General features: G+C 40.9%; 1 long non-coding RNA gene across 2 annotated transcripts in view; it reads left to right on the top strand.

The window, feature by feature from the left end:
• LOC101906757 (uncharacterized) overlaps window positions 1–13212 on the top strand; it is a 49701-nt gene that overhangs the window by 7470 nt on the left and 29019 nt on the right. The window lies entirely within an intron of this gene.

The raw sequence follows: 13212 nt of genomic DNA, 5'->3' as shown, positions 1-13212 counted from the left end.
CAAGTTGTACAACCGTCATCACAATCAATTTTAGAATCTTTTCATCACACCAAAAATGATCCCTTCTTTAGCCGTCTCTCCTCCCCAGTTCCAAGCCACTCCCTGCACCCCCTCCCCTAGCCCCCGACCTGAGGCCACCACTAATTCACTTTATGTCTCTGTAGATTTGCCTATTCTGGACATTTTACATAAATAGTATCATACAACACAGGTTTGTATTGTATGATCGTATCATACAATACATGTTTGTATTGTATGATTGTATCATACAATACATGTATGATTGTATCATACAATACATGTATGATTGTATCATACAATACATGTATGATTGTATCATACAACACATGTTTTGTATACAATACATGGAGTTTTGCAACTGGCTTCTTTCTCTGAGAATAATATTTTCAGTATTCAAGCATCCCACATCAGTTTTTATTTGTTCATTATTACCTTGTTTTTTCTTGGACACAAATGCAAATCAGTTGTTTAAGCCACCTCCCCTGTTATACACACAGGGACATATACCTACTTGAAATTGAAAAGAATTGATATCCTCACACAAACACCAACCTGGCCCCGCTTTCCTGGCAAAAGCAGGAGATGTGGAGGATTGATTTTCCTATACAGTGATAGAATAATTTCTTTCTGAGCCAGGACCTGCTATTTTATGGAAAGGACCACAAATGCTATATTTAATCACCTATACATTATGTACCAGAACAATTCTTAGAAGTTTATCTTAATGAATTAAATGGAGAAACCCAGAAACCAATTACATTAAATTATATTTTACCTAATACAGTAGCAGAGAGTATATAGGTCTTTACTTTCAAGTCTTCCATTATAACATATTAGAAGCTAAAATGTATAGCAGAGTCATTTAGAAGGCCTTCTTTGAGATTTACACGTGATTTTCCAGGAAAATTTTTAGGAAGGACTTTTGGTCACTGGATGATTTCTTGGAAACTAGATTCAAATATCTCTGTCTTGCAGCTACTTTTATCATATTTATTTTCTCAAGTAGCCCTGTATCATTCGGAGAAGGCAATGGCACCCCACTCCAGTACTCTTGCCTGGAAAATCCCATGGACGGAGGAGCCTGGTAGGCTGCAGTCCATGGAGTCGCTAAGAGTCGGACATGACTGAGCGACTTCACTTTCACTTTTCACTTTCATGCATTGGAGAAGGAAATGGCAACCCACTCCAGTGTTCTTGCCTGGAGAATCCCAGGGACGGGGGAGCCTGGTGGGCTGCCATCCATGGGGTCACACAGAGTTAGATGTGACTGAAGTGACTTAGCAGCAGCAGGAGCCCTGTATCATTTACTTTCTGCTGCCTTCAAAACAGAAAGGCTAATTTGAGCTGCCATCTCTTCAATACTAGCAGCTTCACCTTACACCTTGACATTACACAAGGGCAGATCTGCCTCTAAACTCTATGAACCAATGCTGATTTGCATAAAAATTTCCATCCTTAAATTCCTCACCATGTTGTTGCTTTATACCATCAAAATCCCCAAAGTCCTGGCTTGGAGAGTGGCCAAATTCAAAGATACACAGGGTCAAGCTTGATCCCAAATCTACAGAAGAAATCTTCCATCACAGGCACAGCCCAATGATAATATATAACTGTTATTAGAAGACTGCTTTTTTTCCCTTTTATACTACTTTTGATTATTAAAACTATAAAATAATTAGATTTTATTTTAGCTAGCATATTAGAGCCTATACATATAATTTAAATTGAGATATTAATGCATATTAAGTAGTAACTATATCTAGGGCATGGTGCTAAGGATAAATGACTGCTACACTATTCATCATCTCAATGGGCTTAAAATGTAGTCAAGGCAACTGGCAGGTATAGATTTAACTGCAAAAGAATGTTACAGAAGCATATAAGAATAAGAGAATGGGGAATATTTCATGGAAAAGCTGGACCTTTTAAGTATAAGTAGTATCCCACAACTTGAAACTTAAAAGGGTATTTGATGGAGAGGGAACAGCATGACCTACAGCATAGAGATAGAAAAATGTGGGCTGAATTTGGAAACTGACTAGTCATCTAATGGGACTGGAGAGTAGGTTTTGTAATTGTATGGTGTGTGCTTAGTCGCTCAGTCGTATCCAATTCTTTGTGACCTCATGGACTGTAGCCCACCAGGTTCCTCTGTCCATGGAATTTCCCAGGCAAGAATACTAGAGTGGGTTGCCATTCCCTTCTCCAGGGGACCTTCCCAACCCAGGGATATAACCCAGGTCTCCTGCATTGGAGGCAGGTTCTTTACCATCTGAGCCACCAGGGAAGCCCTTGTAATTGTATAGTGGGAGATAAAGCTGAGAAAGCACAATGAGGCCAAGTTGGGAAAACTTGAAATGCCATCCTGAACTCTGAATTTATTCTTTAAGTCGTGAGAGATTTATGAAGAGGAAAAAACACATGATTAGCCCTATATTTTAGGGAAATGCTCTGGCATTGGTATGTAGGATGGTTTGTAAGATAAGAAACTAGAGGCAGGGAGATACATACATTAGGATGTCACTTTCAAAAGCCATTCTTTTATTGGGGAATAAGAATGTTAACTCAGCCTGAGTGCCAGCAAGAAGACATGACATCATGCAGTTATCCACAATAGTCCAGAGAAGGAGGAACTGCAAGGGTGAGCCAAGGTGAAATCTACTATGAATAACCAGGAGGCAAAAATCAATAAAGACAATGTAAAGGGCTAAGGTCCCCATTAGACTTGGCATGTAGACCCAATAATTTGTAAGGTAGAGTCAGGATCATATTGAGAAGCTGTCTTAAAGAACAAAGGGGAATTGGTGGTAAATAGCCTGGAGGCATTCATAGCTTAACTTTATTGGTTGGTGGATATGAGATACATGAATGTGCTGGACTGGTTCAAGGGACCAAGGACAGTTAGTTAGATATTTAAATGATATTTTCACGATAATTAGTCCATGAACTGAAACAGTAGAAAAGAGAACAGAAAGATAGGAACAGATTTCACAGGTATTAGTCTCTGGATTTGATTACCTTATATAGGCAATTGGGGAATGGAAAGAGTAGAAGATAATTCTGACATTTCAGTACCAAATAACAGAGTGATAATAGTGCAGGTTAGGAATCTAGGAGGAGAAACACATTTGGAAAATATCAATATAATGCTGAGTTATATACGAAGGGAGCCACATTTCAGGTGCCTGCAGATGGAAATGACATTAGACATTAGGTCTGGTGTTTCTGAGAAAGTTCAGAGACAGAGATGAAGATTTAGAGTCATTTACCTAACTAGCTTAAAGTTCAACATTCAGAAAACAAAGATCATGGCATCCGGTCCCATCACTTCATGGGAAATAGATGGGGAAACAGTGGAAACAGTGTCAGACTTTATATTTTGGGGCTCCAAAATGACTGCAGATGGTGACTGCAGCCATGAAATTAAAAGACGCTTACTCCTTGGAAGGAAAGTTATGTCCAACCTAGATACCATTTTGAAAAGCAGAGACATTACTTTGCCAACAAAGGTCCATCTACTCAAGGCTATGGTTTTTCCAGTGGTCATGTATGGATGTGAGAGTTGGACTGTGAAGAAAGCTGAGCGCCGAAGAATTGATGCTTTTGAACTGTGGTGTTGGAGAAGACTCTTGAGAGTCCCTTGGACTGCAAGGAGATCCAACCAGTCCATTCTGAAGGAGATCAGCCCTGGGATTTCTTTGGAAGGAATGATGCTAAAGCTGAAACTCCAGTACTTTGGCCACCTCATGCGAAGAGTTGACTCATTGGAAAAGACTCTGATGCTGGGAGGGATTGAGGGCAGGAGGAGAAGGGGACGACAGAGGATGAGATGGCTGGATGGCATCACTGACTCGATGGACGTGAGTCTGGGTGAACTCCGGGAGTTGGTGATGGACAGGGAGGCCTGGCGTGCTGCGATTCATGGGGTCGCAAACAGTCAGACATGACTGAGTGACTGAACTTAACTGAACCTAACTAGCAGGTGACTATGTGGGAGTAGGTGAGATGACCAGGGAAGAGACTATAGAGGGTTATGAGAACCAAAGAAAAAAGTTTATTGAAAGCTCATTTTTAAGTGTGGACAGGGGAAAGAAATCATCCAAGGCTATTATCTAAGAAAGTTTATTACTCATAGTAGATCCTTTGATTTTAGTACTGAGTGACAAGGAGAGTCATGATAGCAGGATGCTAGAATGCAGATTGGGAATCTGGGAAAAGAAACATTTTTGGTATTGGATGGCAGGATGTTAAAAAAAATGTTCAGAAACACCCATTCAGGTACAATGGGATCCAGGAAAGTACAGTAACACAGAGGCCAGACATTAAAGAAATGGTAACCAGCAGAAAAGTAAAGAAGGATGAAGTCTTTCTATATTGAATATAGAAATCAGGAAACTGAGGAACAGATTTCTTCTTGGAAACAATACACACTTGGGAGACTATACACACATTAAAATAAAGCTCATGTAGCTCAGAACTCCACCTTTGAGATGACTGTCAGAGACAGTTCACCAGCCAAATAAGAAAAAGTCTAGTTTCTTCAGAGAGTACTCATTCTTGACATACACATGCTGTTGGCTTCTTTCACTATTTGATCCCTCTTTTCTCTATTTCCTCCTTTCTCTTCTTTTTTCACCATAGTTCACTATCCTCCCCATCCTCCAATGTGTAGTAGTTCCAACCCTCAGTGCGGTGTGAAAGTCTGTGCTGGTGTTGGCTTGTGACCAGACACAGGGTAGAGTGGCTGTAAAAGGTGGAGGCTAGGTCCAAGGAGTCCAGCTGGGGCTAAGAGCCTGGGGGAGCAGTACTCAGAATGTATCAGAAAAGAGATGACCTGCTATATTTTATTTGTGGGCTGGAAGCCTGCTCTAAGTGCTAGAGGTTTATGTGTGCTCACCTGTGTCTGAGTCTTTCTGACCCCATGGACTGTAGCTGCCAGGTTCCTCTGTACATGTGATTTTTCTAGGCAAGAATACTAGAGTGGGTTGCCATTTCCTTCACCAGGGGATCTTCCTGACCCAGGAACTGAACCTACATCTCTTGCATCTCCTGCATTGGCAGGCGGATTCTTTACCACTGAGCCACCCATGAAGCCTGCTAGAGGCTTCATCATCATGTCAATTACATTAAGTTAAGGATTACTTAGCTTCCCTTGTAGCTCAATGGGTAAAGAATCTGCCTGCAATGCAGAAGACCTGGGTTTGATTCCTAGGTCTGGTTATTCAGGAGTAAGTTGCACCTCATTTTCTAAATCTATCCTGTTACTTCAAGAAAGCTGAGCTTGGTTAATTTGTACAGTAAACTACACTTTAGAAATATGTTTCAGAAGCTTTATTACATAAATCCTACATCTTGATACTGAGTTCTTACCTCAGGGGAACACAGTGAACTTCTACCTTTAGGGTAACCCAAGATCATGGGCTCTAATTTAAAGACTTGCCTCTGGGTGATGGTGGCATATCCAGGGGGTTTACCATGTAGACCTCAGAGGTCAGGATTTTTAACCACACCCACCAGTTTTGGCCACCAAGGCAATTCACAAGAAAGGGCCTAATAGACAAGCCACGAGACAGAGCAGTGATCTAGCGTTGAGCTAGAACAGTGGTTCACAGAGCATCAGCATCAGAATCACCTGGAAGCTTGTTAGAACTAAAAATTCTCAAGCACCAACTTAAGCCTACTGGATCAAAAACTATGGTGTAATCCAGCAATCTGTGTTTAACAAGCCCTCCACATGATTCTGATACATGCTCAGATGTGAGGACCACTCTGGTAAAAGAAAACAAATCATGAACAGGAGGGTTATAGGACAGAGGAGACAGAAAAAACAAGGTACCAGTGAGGGATGAAGTTGAATGAAGGTAGGGGAATCCTGAGTTGTACCTTTCCGATTGTCATCCCAAGAACAGCACTTCTATTCAGATGTTTTTAAAAGTGCTAAACTGCATGTTTAACATATAGCAATAAATGGAATGGAATAAGAGACCAGATGTTGAATGAAGGGCAAGAACAGAGACAGGAGTAACCGGTAAAGGAAAAGGATTAGATCCAAGCCAGCAGGAGCTGTCAGGAGTAAAGCAAAGCACAGCAGGTGTAGAAGACCAAAAGAGGTAAATTGGTTGCTTCTAATAGTTTAGGAGAAGTCTGATGCCCCTGACAGTACCAGAGAGAACAAGCAGCTCCAAGGGTAGGAATGGGGTCAAGGAGATGGAGATATTTATATTCCAAAATTATATGAATGTGCTCCTGTAAGAATCAAGACATTACTGTAAACCAGGCCATTGATATTTCAGCAGGGAGTATGGCTTATGAAACCACTTTATTCCACATTAACAGCTCTCAGCTGTGCATTGAATTTCTAATGCAAATAGAATCAATGGATCTATAAGAAAGTAAGTGCATGCTAAGTCACTTCAGTTGTGTCCAACTCTTTGGACCCTATAAACTGTAGTCCACCAGTCTCTTCAGTCCATGGGATTCTCCAGGTAAGAATACTAGAGTGGGTTGTCATGCCCTCTTCCAGGGAATCTTCCTGACCCAGGGATCAAACCTGCATCTCCTGTGTCTCCTGCATTGCAGGCAGATTCTTCAAGCACTGAACCACCGGGGAAGCCCCTATAAGAAAGCAGATACATTTAAATCTGAGTAAGATGGTTTGTGAATTAGTCTTTGTCATAACTTGAAAATACACTGCTAGGAGGCTTTATGGCTATCAGTAACACAAAGTCTGTAAGAAGAGGAAACTAACTAGGACTGGTAGAGACTCAGGAATTTAAGGTCAAGGATCTGGGGAAACCAATTTATCTGTATATTGTGGCTTGGCGGGAAAGGGCAAGGAGGCAGTCAGTCAGGTAGTAAGGCTTGGCAGACTCCACTGTAATGGAAGATGTAGTCCTTGCCTGAGAATCTAGTCAGACACATGGATCAAGGCAGTGAGGGATTCATACAACAAATGTCTGTGTTCAGCATCAAGGAAAGAGTTATCTGTCTGATCAGGCAAGTATCAGGTCCATCTACATGTGCCACCTATTTTCTCCTGGGACTCACCTGATGGATGAAGATCCTTGGTTCAGGTCTCCACTCCTCCACTGCATGGGTGCATGTTGAGTCGCTTCACTCATATCTGATTCTTTGTGACCCTATGGAGTGTAGCCCTCAAGGCTCCTCTGTCCATGGAATTCCCCAGGCAAGAATACTGGAGTGAGTTGCCATACCTTCTCCAGGGGATTGTCCCAACCCAGGGATCAAACCTGTGTCTCTTATGTCTCCTGCATTGGCATGCAAGTTCTTTACCACTAGCACCACCTAGGAAGCCCCTTCCCTCCCACACTACGTGCTATATACTTTGGAGCATGTAACTTCATTCCACTGTGCCAGTTTTCTCCTCTGTAATTTAGTAACTACTTCATAGTGTTGATGAGGCTGAAATGAGATATGTGCATGTCAAATGATTTACTCAGGGTCTGCTACATAAAGTACTTGAATACATTTCAGCTATCATTAAAAGAGGAAGTACACATTATGATTTACCCCACGTTTTACAAGACTTTAGGACCTGACCAAGTAATTTAACTAGTACTGCTGTTAATAAAGCGAATGGATGTGATGAAATTCCAGCAGAACTATTCGTATCCCTAAAGGAGGATGCCATCAAGGTTTTGCATTCATTATGTCAGCAAATCTGGAAGACACAACAGTGGCCACATGACTCAGAAAAGGTCAATCCTCATCCCAGTTCCCAAGAAGGGTAATACCAAAGAATGCTAACCATTGGGCAGTTGCAGTCATCTCCCATGACAGTAAGGTCATGCTTAAAATCTTGCATGCTAGGCTTCAGCATTACACGAACCAAGAACTTCCAGATGTTCAAGTTCAGTTTAGAAAAGGAAGAGAACTAGAGATCAAATTGCCAACATTTGCTAGATTATAGAGAAAGCAAGGGAATTTCAGGAAAACATCTATGTCTGTTTCATCAGCTATGCTAAAGCCTTTGACTATGCGGATCATGACAAACTATAGAAAGCTCTTAGAGAGATGGGAATACCAGACCATCTTACCTGTCTCCTGAGAAACCTGTATGTGGGTGAAGAAGTAACAGAACTCTGTATGGAACAACTGATTGGTTTAAGATGGAGAACGGAGTACCACAGGGCTGTCTGCTGTCATCCTGTTTGTTTAACCTATACGCTGACCATATCATGAGAAATGCTGGACTGGATGAGTTACAAGCCAAATCAAGATAGGCAGGAGAAACATCAACAATCTCAGATATGCAGATGATACCACTCTAATGGCAGAAAGCGAAGAGGAACTAAAGAGCCTCTTGATGAGGATGGAGGAGAGTGAAAGAGCTGGCTTAAGACTAAATATTAAAAAAAAAAAAAAAAAACTAAGATCATGGCATCTGACCCCATTACTTCATGGCAAATAGAAGGGGAAAAGGTGGAAGTAGTGGCAGATTTCATCTTCTGGGCTCCAAAATCACTGCGGATGGTGACTGCAGCCATGAAAACAGAAGACAATCACTTCTCGAAAGTGATGACAAACCTAAACAGTGTGTTGAAAAGCAGAAACGTTACTGTGCCAACAAAGTCTGTATAGTCAAGCCTATGGTCTTCTGAGTGATCATGTACAGTTGTGAGAGCTGGACCTTAAAGAATGCAGAACGCCAAAGAATTGATGCCTTCAAACTGTGGTGCTAGAGAAGACTCCTGAAAGTCCTTTGGACAGCAAGGAGATCAAACCAATCAATCTTAAGAGAGATCAACCCTGAATACTCACTGGAAGGACTGATGCTGAAGCTGAATGAACCATCAACCATCAACGTGTGCTTAGTTGTTCAGTCATGTCCAACTCTTTACGACCCCATGGACTGTAGCCCCTCAGGCTCCTCTATCCATGGGGATTCTCCAGGCAAGAATACTGGAGTGGGTTGCCATTCCCTCCTTCACAGGATCTTCCCAACCCAGGGATTGAACCCAGGTCTCCCGCATTGCAGGCAGATTTTTTACCAATTCCAGTATTTTGGTCATCTGATGCAAACAGCCAACTCATTGGTAAAGTCCCTGATGCTTGGAAAGATTGAGGGCAGGAGAAGAGAGTGTCAGAGGATGAGATGGCTGGATGGCGTCACTGATACAATGAATATGAATTTGGGCAAAGTCTGGGAGATGGTGAGGGACAGGGAGGCCTGGTGTGCTGCAGTCCATGGGGTCACAAAGAGTTGGATGTGACTGGGCAACTGAACAACAACAAACACATGCATTAATTTCCTCATAAATGGGGTTAAGAATGATACTTCCATTATAGGTTCCTTTCAGAATAAGATTAATTAATGCATAGAAAATGCTTAGTGCACTACCTGACACATAGTAATACTCATTAACTGTTAACTACAATTATTACTTCTCAAAGTTATGTGTAATTTCCTGAACACTTTATTGAGCTGCAATTGACATATGACACACTACACATATTAAAGTATGAGTTGATCAAATTTGTATCCAAAATAGTCAAATTTATACATGCACAGAATAGAATGGGGGTTTCCAGAGATTAGGATAAGGAGTGTAAGGGGAATTGCTAATCAACAGGTATAAAGTTTCAGTTATGAAAGATGAATAGGCTCTACAGATCTGCTGTACAATATCATGCCATTAGATAATCCTGTATTGTACACATGAAAATCTATTAAGAGGGTAGATCTCCTGTTAAATTTTCTTACCACAAAAAGTAATATTTTTAAATAGACATTTGTATATAACCTTGTGCAACTATCACCTCAATCAAGAAAATGAACATATCCATCAGCCCCAAACTTTCCTCCTGCCACTATGTAGCTTCTTGATCCCATTCCAGCCTTGTCCCCAGGCAAACGCTGATCTGCTTTCTGTCACTGCGATTACTTTGCGTTTTTATACAGTTTCATATAAATGCAATCCTTATAGTATATACTCATTTTTCCTCTGGCTTATTTCACTTGGCATCTTTATTTGAGATCCAACCATGCTGTTGGATTCTTATTGTTGATTAGTATTCCATTTTATGACTATACCACAATATGTGTATTCAACTATAAGTCTTTGTGTATGCAGTCTTATATTCGAGGAATGATTCAAGGGATTAGATCTGATAGACAGAGTGCCTGAAGAACTGTGGACAGAGGTTCGTAACATTGTATAGGAGGCAGTGACCAAAACCATCCACAAGAAAAAGAAATGCAACAAGGCGAAATGGTTGAGGAGACCTTACAGATAGCTGAGAAAAGAGAAGACATGAAAGACAAAGGATAAAAGGAAGTGAAAAGTGAAAGTCACTCAGTCATGTCCAAGTCTTTGCTACCCCATGGACTATACAGTCCTTGGAATTCTCCAGGCCAGAATACTGGAGCAGGTAGCCATTTCTTTCTCCAGTGGATCTTCCCAACCCAGGGATTGAACCCAGGTCTCCGAATTGCAAGCAGATTCTTTAGCAGATGAGCCACAAGGGAAGCCCAAAAAGGAAAGATATACTCAACTAAATGTAGAGTTGCATAGAATTGCAAGGAGAGATCAGAAAGCTTTCTTAAGTGGACAATGCAAAGAAATAGAGGGAAAAAAATAGAATAGTAAAGACTAGAGATCTCTTCAAGGAAATTAGAGATACCAAGGAAACATTTCACGCAAAGATGGGCACAATAAAGGACAGAAATGGTATGGACATAACAGAAGCAGAAGATATTAAGAAGTGGCAAGAATACACAGAACTATACAGAAAAGGTCTTAATGACCTGGATAACCACCATGGTGTGATCACTCACTAGAGCCAGATATCCTGACTTGTGAAGCCACGTGGGCCTTAGGAAGCTTTACTACGGACAAAGCTAGTGGAAGTGATGGAATTCCAGCTGAGCTATTTCGAATCCTAAAAGATGATGCTGTGAAAGTGCTGCACTCAATGTGCCATAAACTTGGAAAACTCAGCAATAGCCACAAGACTGGAAAAGGTCGGTTTTCATTCCAGTCCCAAAAAAGGACAGTGCCAAAGAATGTTCAAACTACCATACAATTGCACTCATTTCACATGCTAGCAGGTAATGCTTAAAATCCTTCAAGCTAGGTTTCAACAGTACATGAAACAAGAAATTTCAGGTGTATAAGCTGAATTTAGAAAAGACAGAGGACCCAGAGATCAAATTGCCATTTTCTGTTGGATTATACAAAAAGCAAGGGATTTCCAGAAAAACATCTATTTACTTCTGCTTCATTGACTATGCTAAAGCCTTTGACTGTGTGGATCACAACAAACTGTGGAAAATTCTTGCATGAGATGGAAATACCAGACCACCTGACCTGCCTCCCGAGAAACCTGTATGCATGTCAAGAAGCAACAGTTAGAGACAGACATGGAACAACAGACTAGCTCCAAATTGGGAAAGGAGTACATCAAGGTTGTATATTTGTCACTCTGCTTATTTAACTTATATGCAGAGTACATCATGTGAAATGCTGGGCTAGATGAAGTTCAAGCTGGAATCAAGATTGCTGGGAGAAATATCAATAACCTGAGATATGCAAATGACACCACCCTAAAGGCAGAAAGCAAAGAGGAACTAAAGAGCCTCTTGATGAAGGTAAAAGAGGATAGTGAAAAAGCTGGCTTAAAACTCAACATTCAGAAAACTAAGATCATGGCATCCGGGTCCATCACTTCATGGCAAATAGATGGGGAAACATGGAAACAGACTTTACTTTCTTGGGCTCCAAAATCGCTGCAGACAATGAATACAGACATGAAATTAAAAGAGGCTGACTCCTCAGAAGAAAAGCTATGAGGAACCTAGAGTGGGTATTAAAAAGCAGAGACATCACTTTGCTGACAAAGGTCCATCTACTCAAAGCTATGGTTTCTCCAGTATTCATGTATGGATGTGACAGTTGGACTATAAAGAAAGCTGAGCACCAAAGAATTGATGCTTTTGAACTGTGGTGCTGAGGAAGACTCTTGAGAGTCTCTTCAACAGCAAGGAGATCCAACCAGTCTATCCTAAAGGAAATCAGTCCTGAATATTCATTGGAAGGACTGATGTTGAAGCTGAAGGTCCAATACTTTGGCACCAGATGCGAAGAGCTGACTCATTTGAAAAGACCTTGATGCTGGGAGAGATTGAGGGCAGGAAGAGAACGGGGTGACAGAGGATGTGATGGTTTGATGGCATCATCAACTTGATAAACATGAGTTTGAGCAAACTCTGGGAGATGATGAAGGACAGGGAAGCCTGGCATGCTGTAGTCCATGGAGTTGCAAAGAGTCGGACCCAACTGAGTGACTGAACAACAACAACAAAGCTGTTATTTCTTTCAAGAAAAAACCTAGGCGTGGAATTGACTGGGTCATATGGTAGATGTATATTTAACTTGTTAAGAAACTGCTGAAATTAGGGTGCATCCATACAGTAGCAATAAAAGGATGAAGAGTTCATATGGAAAAAATAATAGATAAGTCTCAAAATAATTATACCAACTCAAAAAGTCTGACAGAAAATAGTGCATAGTATATGATTCCATTTTCTATAATATGCTTGGGAATACAAAATAAACTATAGTGACACAAAAGAATCTATGGTTGCCTGGGCATCAGGAGAGGGAGACTATAGGGACAAGAGAGAAGGATTAGAGAGGGACTGATGGATCTTCTGGGGCTGAGGTGATCATGGTGATGATTTCATGAGTATATGAATATATCAAGGGTATCAAATTGTTCTTCTAGTTATATACAATTATTTTATGTCAGTGATGCCTTTAACAGTGAGCTGTTAAAATTGTCATGAATAAAAATGTTTTCTATAGCCAAAAAAAGATGTATAATGTGATTAACATAATTGACACTGCTGTATGTTATATATGAAAGTTAAGAGAATAAATCCCCAGAGTTCACATCATAAGGAAAAGATCTTTTTTCTTTATTTTCTTTCTTTATGAGTTGATGGATGGCCATTAGAATTATTGTGGTAATTTCGCAATGTATGTAAGTTAAATCATTATGTTATATACCATAAATTTATACAGTGCTATGTGTCACTTATGGGGATTCCCAGGTGGTTCAGTGGTAGAGTCCACATGCCAGTGCAGGAGAAGCAGGAGTCGTAGGTTCGATCCTGGGTTGGGAAGATCCCCTGAAAGAGGAAACGGCATCCCACTCCAGTGTTCTTGC

This window comes from Bos taurus, chromosome X (assembly GCF_002263795.3).
Source record: "Bos taurus isolate L1 Dominette 01449 registration number 42190680 breed Hereford chromosome X, ARS-UCD2.0, whole genome shotgun sequence".
NCBI lineage: Eukaryota > Metazoa > Chordata > Mammalia > Artiodactyla > Bovidae > Bos > Bos taurus.
This window is presented reverse-complemented; position numbering and strand designations above follow the sequence as displayed.